Source organism: Myotis yumanensis, unplaced genomic scaffold, assembly GCF_028538775.1.
Source record: "Myotis yumanensis isolate MYYU_CA2020_CCGP unplaced genomic scaffold, mMyoYum1.0.hap1 SCAF_2, whole genome shotgun sequence".
NCBI classification, from domain to species: domain Eukaryota; kingdom Metazoa; phylum Chordata; class Mammalia; order Chiroptera; family Vespertilionidae; genus Myotis; species Myotis yumanensis.
In genome coordinates, this window is record NW_027223753.1 from 139,447,151 (window position 1) to 139,459,354 (window position 12,204).

The 12,204-nt window shown below is 43.4% G+C and overlaps 1 protein-coding gene across 1 annotated transcript in view; it reads left to right on the plus strand.

The window, feature by feature from the left end:
- The first annotated feature begins 365 nt into the window (after positions 1-365).
- The window catches only part of DCBLD2 (discoidin, CUB and LCCL domain containing 2), a 177,369-nt gene continuing 165,530 nt past the window's right edge, over positions 366-12,204 (plus strand). The window contains exon 1 of the mRNA XM_070406104.1: positions 366-451. The gene's annotated coding sequence lies outside the window, so the exon portion shown is untranslated. The remainder of the gene's footprint in view (positions 452-12,204) is intronic.

A 12,204-nucleotide genomic window follows, 5' to 3' on the forward strand; every position in this document is an offset into this window, starting at 1 on the left:
AAAAACTGCTATTTCATCTGGCACCTTTTATTTCATTTATCTTTTTCTTTCAGTTTGAAATGATGACCAAACTAGTCTTTCTGCTAAAATAAATAAAAGGTTGCAGTGAAGTCAGAAGAAAAATTTATGTAGTCCAACTTAAAGCAAGTTGCATGTTTCATCTAGTCTCACCAGAGATGACATCACTGCTCCTAAATGGGGAGGACCGGTCACATGGGAGACCCTGTTTTTATTGTGATCAGCTGCAGAAGATCAGCAAGGATGACCTCATCTGCAGCTGAGGAGGTTTGACCTTTGATCTATTAGGCATGTGAAGCAGAAAAAAATGCTTTGCAGGCTGAGGAATGTAAAACAGACAAGCATCCTTCAGCCGGGCAGAGTTTATCAAGCATGTGCTGAGTGCAAACGCTCAGACTTGGACATGATGTAAAAGCCATTAAGAGAAAGAACAGTGAGTAGCCTGGGAATTGGGTGGGTCCTTTGGCGTTTCTTGGTAATACTAGAAAAATATATTTTTCATTTTCCAATAATAAAAGATAAGACGTGAGCCTTTTTTAAAAAATTATGCCTTTATAAATTTTCCATAAATCGGCGGTAGAATTTAAATTCTCATTGTAATCAGCTTTCATGAGACTATCTTAGACCGAATCAAATCAATTAAGAAGAGGTTAATTGCCTAGTTAAAAAAAAATTATGACATACTCTTCAGCTAAATATTTTTACTATTGCAGTGATAGTGACGTTTTGGCAATAAGAGCCTGGGTTATCCACTCACATATGCCCAGAAATGTGTAGAAGGTCAGTGCGGGAAGTTGTCTACTGAGTATTCTTTCCCTGGTCGGCTTACTTCCACTGAACAACTCACAGACAGAAAAGCTTCCAATGCTACAGATTGTTTTTCTGTTCAAGAGCTCCTTAATAACCAGAAATAGCTTCATATTTTAGGATTTTTGACATTTCCCTCTTGATACAGCACTCATGGGCACTATGCTTGGAAGCTCTTAAAGTCATCTAAAAAGAACAGTGAACCAGTAAAATCAGAAAAGATTGTTCCCATCTCCTGGCTGGTAATTGTTCATCAATATCTCCTAAGTCATTTCACTTGCAACTAATTGGAGAGATGGAAGCCTTCCAAAAGGGTGCTGAAATCTGAAACATGAGATATATTTCTCCCAGGTAAAAAATGCAGTTCATTATTCCAATTCTAAACTGGGCAGTTGCCCAACTAAACGGTCCAAGTCCTTTATGTTTCCTGAATGATTTTTATCTTACCTCCTGCAACCCACTGTCCAAGTGGAATGTATCACATTCCTTCAAACTGAGAATCTGAGAAAACCAATTGCTTTAAAAGATGAGAGAAAAACAGCTGATGTAGGAGGTTAGTGTTCTAATTATTCCCTCCATTTTTATTGTTTTTGTGGTGCTAGTGGTGGTAATTGTAATGTTTGTCCAATATATTTCCATTGATAAAATCCTGTTCAAAGTGAGATGTCAAGTTTTTTAAAAAGTGCTTATATTGCAGCAATAGTTTTGGTAAGTAGAGATTAGAATTTTAGAGTTTTCCTTGGTTTTCCCTCAGCATACCAGAAAACCATAGTCACTATAATTTATCATCTGGGTCCAATGGACCCTTTTAATTTACATATTATAAATTCATTTTCAAATACTTACAGAAGTAAGCGTAAAGAGATAGTGTAAAACTTTATTACAGAAAAAGAAGTTCAAAAGGTATTATACCTTTACTAGGGACTCAATGCACAAATTTGTGCACCTTGAAAGGAACTGGGCCAAGAGGCTGCGGTGGGCACAGGGGTGGGTCTCAGCCCATCCTCTGCACCCTCGCCTGACTCCTCCCACCATGCCCCCCCATCCCCTCTCTGTCGGCAGCCCCGCTCCTGCTGCTGAAGGTGCTGGTCCTGCTTGCACCCACTGACGGCGTGGAGAGATTGGGTCCGGCGCCAGCAGTGGGTGAGAGTGCTGGGTGGACCATGGCGAATGGGAGCAAAGAATTTTCAGTAACCACCAGAGGCTCACCCCAATGACAGCGACTGGCACCCCACCTTAATCTGGCACCCCCACTCACCTGTTCCACCATCCCACCATGGCCGACGCCTGCCATGTTCCGTGCATGCCCCCTGGTGGTCAACACATGTCATAGTGACCGGTTATTTGGTTGTTAGGTTGTTCGGTTGTTCCACCATTCAGTTTATTTGCATATTAGGATTTTATACGTTTAGATGTCTTCCCCCTGACCCTCACTCTTTATAGTTTGTTGGGTTTATAACTGGATGAAATGAATGGATAAATAAATTGTGGTTTATCCATGCTCAACATAAAAAGGACTAAGCTATTGATACACTCAACAACATGAATACATTTCAAAATGATTATGCTGAGTGAAAGAAACCAGACCAAAAAGAAAATACATTCTGTATGACTCTTCCAGTTACATAAAATTCTTAGAAAATTCAAGCTAATATGTACTGACAGGAAGCATATCAGTGGTGGCCTGAGGATGAGGAGAGGAGGCAGGGAAGGACAAGAGGGAGAGATTACAAAGGGGCAAAGGAAACTCTCCCCGGCGAAGGCTATGGTCATTATCTTGATTGTGGTGAAGGTTTCATAAGTGTATACATATGTCAGACCTTACCAAGTCATGCACTTTCAGTATGTGCAGTTTATTGCCTGTCAATTATATCTCAATAAAATTGCTAGATGTATTAATGTAAGTAGGCATGGAAAACAAAAGGGCTAGGCCCTGGAGGAACAAGGACTTGCAATCAGGCCTTGACACGAAAGCCAGAAAAGAGCAAAAGGTAACTCTGCCAAACGACAGGCCTGCCCGCTAATGCGGAACCTTGATGGGAGGGAGGGCTGCCTGTGGACAAGCAACTAGGTTAGCCAGGTCCAGGTCCAGGGCATTTCACTAGGGAAGTCTTCTAGGAACGGATTACTCACTTGGGGAGTTTAATGTGAGGGCCTGTCTCAGGCTTTGACCTTTAAAATCATAACAGTGATTTTAATTCATCAGAGAAAAATAAATATGGATGATTTCATCTGGTGTATGCCTATTTAGCAAGTAAGTTAAAGGATCGGGAAATAAACAGATGCCACAATGTGGGAAAATCTAGGGAAGTCCTCACATTCTCTTCTGTACATAGGAAAAAACAGTGCACATGGATGATGGTGCGAACTACAGTTTCTCAGCTTTAGAATTAATGATATTTGGGGTTGGATAATTCTTCCTAGTGAGGGTACCTGAGCATTATAAGATACTTAGCAGCATCCTGTCCTCTAACCACTAATACCCTTACTCCAGCTATGACAACCAAAAGTGTCTCCAGAGATTGCCAAATGTCCGGTGGGGTACAAAATCACCCCGATTGAGAACCATTTCATTAGATTCTGTAATTTGTGATACAAATTCAGAAATTATAAAGAAGCAAGCAATGAATTTAGAACTATTATTTGCTTAATATCAGAGAAGGTTGATATCCTTTATATACAAAGAGATTTTTGAAAATCAATAAAAATGTACAGCTAAAAACAAAACAGAAAACCAATAATAATTTTAAAAATTCTAAGTCAGTTTACCACTGGTAAAGAGTTTTAAAATTTAGATTATTTCCAAGCTTGGTCCTCTCCACTGTTGAATGTGTGAGGCGAATATTTTCAGGTCTCATTGCCTGAAGCACACAGTGTATCAATCAGTGATGGCCGCTGGTCATTTCTCAGTGAATAAACGTCTGGTAGCATCAAATATTTCCCTAGCATTCAAACAGTACTAAACCAGTCATTAAACAGCTCTAATGCTCCTTATGTAAAATCACTTGGGATAACTTTCTTTAGTGTTACATTTGAAGTAATCTTAGGTTAACATTAATCAAATGAGATTTGAGTGACCCTTCCTGATTTAGCCTGGACTGTAAAAAACCCAGAACAACAACAACAACAAAACCTCAGTCATATGCCCATGTGAATAGAGTGTTTGAGAATTATAATGATAACTTCCTGGTTTGTTGGCTTGTGTGTTTCTTAAACTCAAATTTTAAACTCGAGTAAAACAGGCTCATCACTGTTTAGGTTATTGCTGAGTTGCATAAATTCTCTCCATGTTTTTCCCAGCCTCCCCCCCTCGCCCCCCCCCTCCCCCCTGCCATTCCACCATTCAATCTTGGCTGCCATAATCAGATAGACAGAAATTGCAAGCACACTGTTTTTGCATCTGTAGTAGAAACCTTGGCAGCAGACAGTAACTGCTCCAGGTCTGTCGAATAGATGCAGATATTCTCTTTTTGTAATTTTCATTTTGTACTTAAGTCTAAAGCTTTATAGTATACATATATATCAATGCAAACCATATTAAAACATGTGGGGGAAACATAATGAATAAATTAACTAATTAGTAAATCTCCTTTTGTTCCAATCCTAAATAAAACAAGCACTGTAAATGTTTGGAGAAGGCCTCTAAATGTGGATTCTTCAAAGGAACATTTATATTCAGGCCATTTATAAAAGATATATTGTAGATGTGATCATTTCAGGCCCTTCCACAATGCAGAGAAGGGATTTATTTGCATGCTAATGTGTGCCAAAGGATAAGTAATTCCTCCCCTTCTTCTCCTGATAAATACTGATCACAAAGCTTAGATTCAATGTCAAATTAATCTCTGAAAGCTGGTAGTCAAAGTCACTGCTGGGGAAGAGAAAAGCTTTATGCCTCTAGCTGGGCAGTGGACAAAGCCAAGGTTTCAGTCAAGTACGAGGCTAACATTCCAGCTGTGCAATCATCTCCCTCTGTGACCTCAGACTATTGATTGTACTTCCACATTCCTATTTCTTCATCTATAAAAAATGACAAGAGAAGTTCCATGGATGAGGGGGTGGATCTCCGTGTTCATATTCAAACTATAGATCAAATATTATAATTAAAACCACAACATTACCCAGTCCCACGAACCGACAGTAGATGCCATAATATTATATCATTTGTCACTAATTATCTGTTTATATTCCATCTGTTCCAGACACAAAAGTGATGTGTTCTTTAACCAGCACAATAAATCCAACTAGAATGTGCTGCTGACATTGTTCTTTCCCTGCATTCTTTTAACTCCTTCAAAACAGAATGATCTGTGAGCAGCATGAAAAAAAAAAATGACTGGGTATACAGACTGTGAAATTCTTCTTTTCAGAGTGAAGAAGTTTAGTTTTAATCCAAACTCCAATTATACTTTTAATATTACTCTTCATCTGAAAATGTGGAAAACAAACTTACTTGGATTATGCTATTAGCTGAAAAGAGAAATTTGCTTTTAGTGCAAGTTCTGTGAATAACCAGCTATGTGAACTTGGACAATTATGGCTGATTTATAGGGGAAATTATATAATCATTATATATATACTAGAGGCCCAGCTCATGAAATTTGTGCTCGGGAACAGTCCCCAGGCCTGGCCTGCGATCAGGGCCATCTTCCCCAGCTGCCTGCAGCCGGCCCCACCCCCCACGGCCACCTACCCCCAGTTCCCCCGGTGATCAGTGCCTGATGGCTGGGGGAAGGGACCGAGAGGTCGGCTGTTCCTGCCCGCTTGCCGGCCCTGCCCCCACCATGGGTGGCCATCAGTGATCAGAGCCTGCCGGCCAAGGAAAGGGACCAAGAGGTGGTCAGTGAGCCTCATAGTGACTGGTCCAGCGGTTGTTCTTGTCATTCTGCCGCTAGGGTCAATTTGCATATTACCCTTTTATTATATAGGATAGAGGCCCAGTGCATGGGTGGGGGCTTGCTGGCCTGGCCTGAAGGAGCCCCGGATTGGGGTGGGGGGTCCCCACTGGGGGACAGGGCAAGCCTGGGCGAGGGGCTGCCGGCAGTTTTCAGGTTAGTCATGACCCCGATCTGGTTGGGGGTCCCCACTGGGGGTAGGGCTGGCCTGGGTGAGGGGCCGTGGGCAGTTTGCAGGCTGGCCATTCCCCTGATCAGGGTGGGGGTTCCCCATTGGGGGGTGGGCCAGCCTGGGCGAGGGGCTGCAGGCGGATTGCAGGCCAGCCATGCCCCGGGCTTTGTCAGGAAGGATGTCCGGAAGACGTTGGTCTAGCTCAGGGGTGGGCAAACTTTTTTACTCGAGGGCCACAATGGGTTCTTAAACTGGACCGGAGGGCCGGAACAAAAGCATGGATGGAGTGTTTGTGTGAACTAATATAAATTCAAAGTAAACATCATTACATAAAAGGGTACAGTCTTTTTTTTTTTAGTTTTATTCATTTCAAACGGGCCGGATCCAGCCCGCAGGCCGTAGTTTGCCCACGGCTGGTTGGTCTAATTAGCATATTACCCTTTTATTAGTATAGATGAAACTTTATTAATAAATTGAGAATAATTATAAGATAAAGTTAAAAATCCTTAAGAACATTTTTTTGCATTTTTATTAACCTAGGAACATATTCACAGAATACTAAGTGAAGAGGCAAAAAATGAGTACAAATTATATGTTTAGTATGATGTCATCTGCCAAGACTAAAAATGCCAAAACTAAAAGAAAATTCACCAAAATACTAGCAATAATTGTTTTATTTATTGCAGTGGAATTGTAAATGATATTTTCTCATCACTTTTCTCCACATTATAATATTCTCTAATACCCATACATTACTATATAATCAGAAAATAAACTATTTCTATTAAAACATAGTTAATATACAATATTATATTATTTTCAATTGTACAACATAGTTATTCAATTTATATACCTAACAAAGTGATCACGATAATAGTCTAGTAACCACCTGTCACTGTACAAATTTATTACAATATTATTGACTATATTCCCTATGTTGTCCATTATATCCCCCATAATTTATTTATTTTATAACTGGGAATTTGTCTCTCTCATTCCCCTTCACCTTTTACACACTTCCCCCCACCTTCTTCTGGTCTGGCAATCATCAATTTGTTCTCTGTATCTATGAGTCTATTTTTGTTTTACTTTGCTTTGCTTGTTCATTTGTTTTGTTTTTTAGATTCAACATGTAAGTGAAATGTAACAGTATTTGTCTTTCTTTGTCTGATTTATTTCATTTAGCATAATACATCTAGATCCATCCATGTTGTCACAAATGGCAAAATTTCATTTTTTTGTGGCTAATATTTCATTGTAATAAATACCAACTTTTTTTTACCTATTCATCAACCAATGAACACTTAGGTTTCTTCCATACTGTGACTATCCTATCTAATAATAGACAAACATGGTAATTGACCGTACCTTCGCTATGCCTCCCATTGGCTAATCAGCGTGATATGCAAATTAACCAACAAAGATGGCAGCTAATTTGCATACTGCAGGCAGGGCAGGTCAGCGACATCCCACCTGCCCTGCCGCCATCCGGGCCTGCTATTTGCCACCAGGGGCGGTGGGGCGGGACAGCGCCATCCCGCCTGCCCTGCCGCCATCCAGGCCTGCTATCTGCGACCCAGGGCAGCGGGCATCCCATGTGCGACCCAACCCGGGGTGGCTGGGCAGGGCAGCAGCAATCGACCTGCCCACCTGGGTGTCCCGTGTGCGACCCGACCCAGGGCAGCGGGGTGGGACAGCGTGGCTCCTCTGTCACCCCAGCTTCTTCATCAAAGCTCACTTGGGGGCCTAAGCCTTTAGTCAAACATCCCCCGAGGGCTACCTGGCTGCCAGAAGGATGTCTGACTGCAAGTTTAGGCCTGATCCCCCCGGGAGTGGGCCTAAGTCGACAAGTGGACATCCCTCAAGGGGACCTGAACTGCAAATCACAGGCCAGGCTGCGGGACCCCCCCCCCCCCCCAAGTGCACAAATTTTTGTGCACTGGGCCTCTAGTCTACACTAATAAAAGAGAAAAATGGTAATTAGCGTACGACCACTACCCTTCCCATTGGCTAATCAGCATATCCTTATGCAAATTAACTGTCAGCCAAGATGGCGGCCGGCAGCCAGGCAGCTGGAAGCGAACATGAGGCTTGCTTGCTCCCGTGACTGCAGACGTCAACGTTCCCCGCCTGCCTTGCAGGCCTCTGAGCTGGCAGTTTGAAACTTTGTAACAAATATAGCCGGCTGGGATCTCAGAGCTGAAGTTATACATTGTTTCGATTATAGAACGGCAAACAAACCAGCAGCGGAAGCCTCAGAGCTAGAGCCAGAGCTAAAGCTGGCCCAGAAGAAAAGAAAAAAGAAAAAAAGGAGCGGTTGGGAGCTTCAGTCAATCGCCAGCCTTAAGGCAGCCCTCAGCCCCTCACCCAGACTGGCCAGGCACCCCAGTGGGGACCCCCACCCTGAAGGGTGTGTGACCAGCTGCAAACAGCCATCATCCCCTCATCCAGGCTGGCCAGGCACCCCAGTGGGGACCCCCACCCTGATCCAGGACACCCTTCAGGGCAAACCAGCCAGCCCCCAGGCCTCTATCCTATATAGTAAAAGGGTAATATGCCTCCCAGCACCGGGATCAGCGGAGCCGAGAGGTCTCCTGGCACCAGATCAGCGTGACAGGGGGCAGCGTCCAAACCCCCTGATCGCCCTGCAGCTCGATGTGTGTGACAGGGGGTGGTGCCCCAACCCCACCCCCCCCCCCCACGGGCACTGCTCTGTCTGTGATGGGGTAGAGCCATAACCTCCCCATCGGCCCTGCCCTGAGTGTGACAGTGGTGGTGCCCCAACCCCCTGATCCGCCCTGCTCTGTGTGTGACAGGGGACGGTGCCCTAACTCCCCTATCGGCCCTACTCTGTGCGTGACGGGGGAGCTCCCCAACCCCCTAATGGGCCCTGCTCTGTGCATGAGAGGGGGGAGCTCCCCAACCCCCTGATGGGCCCTGCTCTGTGCATCACAGGGGGTGGTGCCGCAACCTCCCCATTGACCCTGCCTTGAGTGTGACAGGGGGCAGCGCCCCAACCCCCTGATTGGCCCTGCTCTGTGCATCACAGGGGGTGGTGCTGCAACCTCCCCATTGACCCTGCCTTGAGTGTGACAGGGGGCGGTGCCCCAACCCCCCAATCAGCCCTACCCTGAGCGTGACTGAGGGTGGCATCACAACCTCACAATCCGCCCTGCTCTGTGCATGACAGGGGGCGGCGTCCCAACTCCCCAATCAGCCCTGCTTTGAGCCCGACCAGGGGCTGCACCTAGGGATTGGGCCTGCCCTCTGCCACCCAGGAGCAGGCCTAAGCCAGCAGGTCGTTATCTCCCGAGGGGTCCCAGACTGCGAGAGGGCACAGGCCGGGCTGAGGGACCCCCCCTTCCCCCCCGAGTGCACAAATTTTTGTGCACCGGGCCTCTAGTCTATATATATAAAAGCCTAAGCGACCAGTGAACTAGCCAACCAGCCAGTAGCTATGACACACACTGACCACCAGGGGGCAGACACTCAACACAGGAGCAGAAACCACAGGCATGAGAACATGGAACAGACTAATAAATCTCAGAGGGAAGGGGGGAGAGGGGAGGGAGGGAAGAGATTAACCAAAGATCTTATATGCATACTAGAGGCCTGGTGCATGGATTTAGTGGGGTCCCTCAGCCTGGCCTGCAGGGATCAGGCTGAAACTGGCTCTTCAACATCCCCCCAGGGGTCCCAGATTGCAAGAGGGCACAAGCCAGGCCAAGGACCCCACCAGTGCACGAATCCGTGCACCAGGTCTCTAGTTATAAATAATGCTGCAGTGAAATTAGGGGTGCATAAATCTTTTCAAACTAGTGTTTTTGTTTTCTTCGGACAGATACCCAGAAGTGGAATTGTTTGGTCATATGGTACCTCTATTTTAAATTTTTGAGGAATCTCCATACTGTTTTCTATAGTGTTTGTATCAATTTACAATCCCACCAACAGTGCACACGCTTCCCTTTTCTACACATCTTCACCAACACTTCTTATTCACTGTCTTTTTTATAATAGCCAACCTGGTGTGTATGAGGTGATATTTCATTATGATTTTTATTTGCATTGCCATGATGACTAGTCATGCTGGATATCTTTTCATGTTCTGTTGGCTATCTGTATATCTTCTCTGGAGAATCATCTATTTAAAACCTTTGCCCATTTTTAATCAAATTGTTTTTTTAATGTGGCTGTATAAGATCTTTATATATTTTTGCTATTAACCCCTTATACGATATATCATTTGCAAATATCTGCTCCTATTCAGTGAATTATTGCCTTTGCATTTTTCTGTTTTCCTTCACTGTGCTATTGCTTTTTACTTTGATGTAGTCCCATTTGTTTAGTTTTTGCTTTTGTTTCCCTTGCCTTGGAGACATATCCAAAAATATACTTTTAAGAGCAATGTCGGAGAGTTTACTGCCTATGTTTTCTTTTAGGAGTTTATGATTTCTGGCCTTACATTTCAGTTTTTACTTTATTTTGAATTTATCTTTATATGGTGTAAGAAAGTGGTCAGTTCAGTTTAATATTTTTTCATGTAGTGTCCTGTTGTCTGAACACCATTTATTGAAGAGACAATCTTTTTCTAGTTGTATATTTCTTCCTCCTTTTTCATAGGGTAGTTGGCCATATAAAGCATAGGTTAATTTCTGGGTTTTCTATTCTGTTTCATTGATACATGTGTTTAATTTTGGCCAGTACCATACTGTTTTTATTACTACAGTTATGTAGTATACTTTGAAATCAGAGATCATGGTACCTCCAACTTTGTTCTTCTTTCTCACGAATGCTTTGGCTATTGGAGGTTTTCGTGGTTACATACAAAGTTTAGGACTATTTGTTCTTGTTATATGAGAAATGCCATTGGTATTTTGATAGGGATTGCATTAAATCTATAGATTGCTTTGGGTAGGATGGACAATTAACAATACTAATCCTTGCAATCCATGAGCACAATATGCATTCCATTTATTTGCATCCTATTCCATTTCTTCCTTCATGTCTCAACATTTTCAGAGATAAGTCTTTCATCTCCTTGGTTAAATTTATTCCTAGATATTTTATTCTTTTTGATACAATTATAAATGGAAGGGTTTCCTGGATTTCTCTTTTTGATAGTTTGTTACGGTATAGAAATGCAACCAATTTATGTATATTAATTTTATATCCTACAATTTTACTAAATTCATTTATCAGTTCTAATAATTTTTTTCTAGTTTCTAAGGTTTTTTTATATGTAGTATTGTGTCATCTGCATGTAGTGAAACTTTTACTTCTTCCACCAGAGCACAAACAAGATAAACCCCCAGAATGGGGTGCCACATTAGAGGGTTCTTGCTGGCCTGGGTGCAAAAAATTGGGCTGGCTGGGTCATCAGGGGAATGTCAGGTGGGGCAAACCATGAACAGGTAATGCAGAGTGTCAAACCTGGGACCCCCATGGGCTAGCTGAGTATAAAGAGAGTAAAACAAGGAAAAAATGGTGTCTGCCAGTGCTTCCATCTGTTGGAGGGATTCCCAACAAATCTCTGCCACCTCTGGCACATGACCTAAAATCAGTCAATATACCATTTGACCCAGGTCCTTGTCAAGCTGATTTTTCTGTGCTGGGACTCAGAGTGAGTGAGTTTGTGAGGCCCGTTAAGGGAGGATTCTTGGTTTCATACCCTCCAGTCTTCAGCTCTCCGGGATGTAAGCCTCACTGGTTTTTAGTACCACATGTTATGGAGTCTTTTCTTACAGGTGCAGGCCACCTATGCTGGGGAACCCAATGTGGGTATCAGACACTTGCTCCTCAGGCGGGGGCTCCACAGTCGTGACCTCCCTCCTGCTTGTGATACACCGCACCACTGCCACTCTTACCATGTCGATGTGTTTTTTCCTTATATCCTCAGTTGTACTGAATCTGCTCTGCTAGTCTTCAGATCATTCTCAAAAGCCGTTGCTCTATATATAGTTGTTTGGGGTGTTTCTGTTGGAGTCGGTGACCCCAGGATCTTTCTACTCCGCCATCTTGACCCCCTTCTAAAAAAAACAAACTATTTATGACAGAAAATGTGTAACTCCCATGCAAAGAGAGTACTTTAGCTTCCATCTGTTAATTCTTCCAACCGTAGTGCAATTTTTCCTGAGAATGCTCAGATAATCTTACATACTGCCAACATTTTAGCATCAAAAGATCCGTGATAACCCAAGCCTTGCAAAAATTGATTCCTAGTTATTATTTATTTCCTCTGCTAATTACTACAGTCAATGATGCAGAGATCAGGGTTGGTACTTAGAGAACAATTGCCCTTGCTGCAGACCAGGA